The following is a 6,000-nucleotide window of genomic DNA, read 5'->3' on the forward strand; positions in this document are numbered from 1 at the left end:
CTTGGAGACCCCCCTGAACCCCTGAAGAGCCTGGCGACCGCTGTCCAGGAGCCTCCTGCTCCTTCTCTCTCAGCGCTCTCGTCTTTTTCTCTTCAATCGGGTTCGTACGGCTCCGTACGATGCGAAAAACCGAACTCTCTAACTCTCTGTTCGTCACAGGAGCTTTTATAGACCTTAATCACTAGTTAGATCATGATTAGGACTCCTTAATCAACCCAAATCACGTCTCAGACCGTCGGATCAAGACCGGGAGCCACCTAGGCCCTCCGATCACGCTCCGATCCATGGAATAGTGCCGTGGACCGCGAGAAACGTGTGGAAAATGCCCACGCAGTCCACAGGCCCCGTCGTGGACCGCCCGGTCCACGGCGGACGGGGTAAAGGGGCCAGCAGGCCGCTGGGCCTGGGCCTGGGACGGCCCCGCGCGCGGGCCTGCACGCGCCTGGGCCGCGCGCCCGCCTAGGCCGCGGGCCCCCACCCGCGCAGGCCTGGGTCGCGCGTCCCGCGCACCGCCGCCTGTGGCCGCGCCGCTGCCGCCCGCCGCCGGTCGCCGACAGTCCTCCACCGCCTCGAATGTCGTGCCAACTTCAAAAGCTCGTATCTCCTCCATCCGAGCTCCGTTTCAGGTGATCTTGGTCTCGTTGGACTCCATTTTTTGCTGCGAACCTCGCTGTGGGATCAATATGGGCTAAATCTTGAGACGTCAAATCCTAACAATCTCCACCTCGACTCGATATTCGGCCTCCTCCAAACTCTGAGAGCTTCTGGATCTCCTCGCCCTCATGCCCTGGGGCAATCGCCTGCTAATCATGGATGGGCAAACATGGGAGTTGAGCCAGGCTGCTCGATCCCATCTCCGTCGTATGCTGTGCTCCTCCTGACCTGAGACCTGCTCGGGGCATCATCCTGCGGCAATAGGAATCTCACCTTGCGACATCGCCTCTCGTCCTCCCGAGTCTCCTGTCTCGTGCCCGATCCTCCTCCTGGAGCTCCACCTCGCTCTGGGCTCCACCTGGCTCCCGATGCTCCACCTCGCACTGGGCTCCCTGCCAGGTAATAATATCTTCTGCTCCCCTTCTTCCCCTCCAGCACAATCCTATCGCCGCGTAGCACCCTCAGGATTCCTCCACCAGCTATCGTCCTGTAGCCTCTCGAATCCAGTCTGCTAAGTGAAATAAGATTCCGCCTGAAATCGGGTATGTATCGGACCTCCCCCAATCTCCTCACTGCACCATCATGTGTCCTCCAACTGACCGTCCTAATGCCTCTGATCGCACAGCTCGATCTATCCGGCAGATATACAGTGCCCTCACTGTTCTCCAAGGAGTCAAGCTGCTCCTTTCTGCAACACACATGATAGGGGCATACAGAATCTAATATCCACTGCTGGGAAGAAGTAGATACCTCATCAGATATCTCAAAGACATCTCCATCTAAATCACTGCCGGCCGTCGCTACAGCAGCCACCATCCGATTTTTCAGTTGAGGGCAATCTCTGGCTAGATGCCCCAACTCTTCACACCGGTAACACTTGATTTTGCTCAAGTCCCTCCTGGACTTAGACCGCCCTCGTTGCGATCTCCTGTCGCTCTGTCTACCACCTCCTGCACCTCCAGAAGCCACCAAAGCTGAGCTATCGACACCTGAGCTCGAAGCTGGGTTCTCCCTCCTGAGAACCTCGTTCTGGAGTATCGCCGCGGTGACCTCGTCCATCTTGATAGTGCTCTTCCTTACTAGAAGAGCAGTCACCAAGGACTCGTACGAAGGGGGAAGCAACGCCAGCAAAACCAGCGCCCTGGTCTTCTCCTCAACATTCTCACCAACGCTGAGGAGGTCGGTGAGGATCTTCTGGAAGTGGCTCAAATGCTCCTGCACGCTGTGTCCCTCAGTCATCCGTAGTTGGTAAAACTGCCTCCAGAGGAAAAGTGTGTTGGTGAGAGACTTCGCCATGTACAACTCCTCGAGCTTCGACCACAGCACCGTCGGGGAAGTCTCACTCAGTACATGGATCACCACCTCATCTGCCAGGTATATGCGGATGGTACTCACCGCCTGCATCTGTAGCCATTTTTAATCCCGCACCTCCATGGTGGTCGGCTTCTCATCGCATAAGAGAGCATCGATCAACCCCTGTTGGATGAGCACGTCCTTCACCCTTGCCTGCCACAAGGAGAAATTGCTCTTACCATCAAACTTGTTGATCTCCATCTTGATTGTTCCTATTTTCTCCATCTTCAGTCTTGCTCACCATCGCTGCAATCTGCGTCCTTGTACCGCCTTGCTCTGATACCACTTGTTGGGTGGATGTATGGCCAGGACACTACCTCCCAAGATCTTTTCAGTACCACGCGATGCAGCAGGAAGAAAGAAGAAACAAAACAAAAGGAAAAATAATCAAAATACGTGGATCAGTCACAAAAGGGCTCGCCTCCACGGGGCATGCAAACTTCACTATGAAAAAGAAAATTTTACAAGAGGAGACCTCACCCTCAACCCTTGTACACCCAATTCTCTCTCACTTGAAGTTTCCCTCACAAAAGCTCTCTCTCTCTTGGAGACCCCCCTGAACCCCTGAAGAGCCTGGCGACCGCTGTCCAGGAGCCCCTGCTCCTTCTCTCTCAGCGCTCTCGCCTCTTTCTCTTCAATTGGGTTCATACGGCTCTGTACGATGCGAAAAACCAAACCCTCTAACTCTCTGTTCGTCACAGGAGCTTTTATAGACCTTAATCACTAGTTAGATCATGATTAGGACTCCTTAATCAACCCAAATCACGTCTCAGACCGTCGGATCAAGACCGGGAGCCACCTAGGCCCTCCGATCACGCTCCGATCCATGGAATAGTGCGTGGACCGCGAGAAACGTGTGGAAAATGCCCACGCAGTCCACAGGCCCCGTCGTGGACCGTCCGGTCCACGGCGGACCGGGGCCAGCAGGCCGCTGGGCCTGGGCCGGCCCGCGCGTGCGGGCCTGGGCCGTGCCTGCGCGCGGGCCTGCGCATGCCTGGGCCGGCGCCCTCCTGGGCCGCAGGCCCCCCCCAGTGCGGGCCTGGGTCGCGCATCCCGCGCGCCGCCGCCGCTCGCCGGCAGTCCTCTGCCACCTCGAATGTCATGCCAACTTCAAAAGCTCGTATCTCCTCCATCCGAGCTCCGTTTCAAGTGATCTTGGTCTCTTTGGACTCCATTTTTTGCTGCGAACCTCGCTGTGGGCTCAATATGGGCTGAATCTCAAGGCATCAAATCCTAACAAAAATATATATTTTATACATAGTATGGATTATAAGATATTTATAAATTATTTTATTTTTTTTCTAGATTTATGATTTCCCATAGATTTTTTGCCGTTTAGCTCCTCCTAAAATCCTCGTCATCTTTTCATATTAGCATTCGTTCTCCTTTATTTTACTCTCCATCTCTAAAGCTCATTCTCTCTTTGTTGCTCAAGAATGACTACCCAAGAGGCATGAATTGAGCACTTTAAAAATTTTAACCAAATTAAAGCTTTAACAAGTATGTCCTCAAATAAAATGATTATGAAGTGAAAGCAATTAGTAGCAGCAGAAATAAAACATATAAATTGCTAACTATGGAATTAAAACTAAGCTAAGCAAGAATTGAAAGCAAATAAATCAAATACAAGAAAACACAATACAAACATATAAAATTTATAGTGGTTCAAAGTAATCCGCTCCTATATCTACTCTCCAAACTTTTCTTAAAAATTTCACTATAATCCTCCCTTGATTACAATATGTTTATTTTTTTGAGCTTACAAACAAACTCGATTTTTTCAAAATTACCAACCACAACCCTACACCGATAGTTTTTCGGACTCACTGTCAACCCAATTGATTTTAACCTTAACTCACCAACCACAACCATACAAAGATTATTTTTTCGAACTAACAATCAACCTTTATTGGTTTTAACCTTAACTCACCAATCAAATCACTACAAATATCTAATTCAAAGCTTGGACCAATCCAAATTTCTCACCCCAAGAAACTTGAAAGAAAATAAAATACAAAGCATACAATTTCAGCATAAAAGAAAAATTAAAAGAAGAACTCTTTTGAAGCGCAGTGAAAAAGCTGAATGATTGTTCTTTAGAAGCTTTGTCTTCTCTACTGTTGGTATAGAATTCCGCCGACGTCGGAGAAGCTGGAGTAGAGATGACCACATCCGCCGCTGGGACCTGCAAGGGAAGTCTAAACCGAAATTGGGGATGCTCCGGCAAGACCCTCCGATGCTCAAGTCAGTACTCTGCCTCAACAGAAATGAAGTGCTCGAATGAGAATTTTAGCAGAGTTTCGAGATAGAATTTTGAGCTTAGAGAGAACGTATCTGGGAGTCCCTTTTTATAGATGAAGAGTGTAACTGATTGACAGTGACATCTGTACCATCCGGTAGTGGGCCGTTCAGGGCCATGCAGAGTTTATTACGGAGAGTAGTGGCGTCAGGAGCCGTTCAGGGCCACGTGGAGTTTGTTACAGAGAGTGGAGTGGTGTCCGTTGTCGCAACTTGCCAGAGAGTGGTGGGGCCACGTGAAATCCGTTACAGAGAGTGAAGTAGAGTAGTGGCCATTGTCGTGACTTACCGGAGGTTCAGATCTGTCGACTGAAGTTCGGTTGGGATGCTTGATGGAGCGGAATGGCTTTCTGTCTCATCAATCTAGGAGAAGCTCGGATGTTTCCGAGGTTGCTGACGGGTCTACTGTTGTCGGGTGCCTAGAGCGCTGATGCTGCAGGCGGGAACCATCTGCTGTAGCAGATCGGACAGGGACTTTCTGTTGGGAAAGTCCGATTTCATAAGGAGTCCGGCAGAGGGTTGACCGACAATGGACTTCGGATGGCGTTACAGAGGTTTGTCCGCTGAAGGAGTCTGAAGGATCCTGTGGAAGTCCGGTTGGCGTTGTTGAAATCCGTATGGGGACCACTTATTGAAGAAGCTCGGCTGAAGTTCGCCTATAACAGGAGTTCGGAAGAAATTCGTTTACAATAGAAGCTCGGATGGACTTCGCTTACAGTAAAGATCCAGAGTAGACCGCTCGTAGTAGAAGTTCGGAGTAGACTGCTTGTAGTAGAGGTTCGGAGTAGAGATCCTACTGGTAGAGGCTGTTTGTCATAGAAGCTCGTCTGTGATCCACCCACTGTAGAAGTTCGGACGGAGCCCGGCCCTGGTAGGAGTTCGGATGAAGTCCACCTGCAATAGAAATTCAGGGTAGAGGTCCGGCTCTCGCAGGAGCTCGGGTGAAATCCAGAAGGTGGTTGACCATCGTAGAAACTTGGATGGAGTCTGGTTACTGTAGAAGTCCTACTGTTGGGGAAGCTCAGCCATTGATGAAGTCCGGAGGAAGTTCGGAGTAGAGTCAATCGTGGCTGGAAGAAGTCTGGAAGAGATTCGAAGAATAGTCAATCACTGTAGAAAATTCACTGATATTGAAGCCTAAAGAGCATTTGGAGCAGCCCGGTACGTGAATGGAGGAGCCCATTATCGAAGAAGTCTGGATGGTAATATGGAAGCTCGGATGATTGAGGGAGTTCAGAAAGATGCCACACAAGGTCGGAAGCCGGAAAAGCCCTAAAAGAGTCGACCATTTACAAACTTCGGCTGGGGTTATTTTACACCCACCATCAGTCCCCCTACTTCCGAGTTCGAGTTCCGAATGAAGGAAGTACAGAGAAACTTTCACAGCCGAAGTTGCCTCCCTCGATTTTCATACTCGGTTGCTTCTAGATATTTTGGCGTTTGGCACGCTGGTGCTGGAGCCTTTTCAAATCAAGGCGATCCGAAAAGATTTTTTCAAAATTCTCGCTGGAGCGTTGCTCTAGGTATGGTGCAATAATGGCTCTGTCAGCTGTCAGCCACTTTTAGCCGCCTGCTATGGTGAGTGGGACACGCGACGAATGTAGGTCAGCCAGAGGAGATCTGCAATCATTACTGCGCCGGGCCCTGTTGCCTATTTAAACCCCTCCCTTCCTCCAGGGATTTCACTTTGCCTGA

This window comes from Elaeis guineensis, chromosome 8 (genome assembly GCF_000442705.2).
Source record: "Elaeis guineensis isolate ETL-2024a chromosome 8, EG11, whole genome shotgun sequence".
Classification (NCBI taxonomy): Eukaryota; Viridiplantae; Streptophyta; class Magnoliopsida; order Arecales; family Arecaceae; genus Elaeis; species Elaeis guineensis.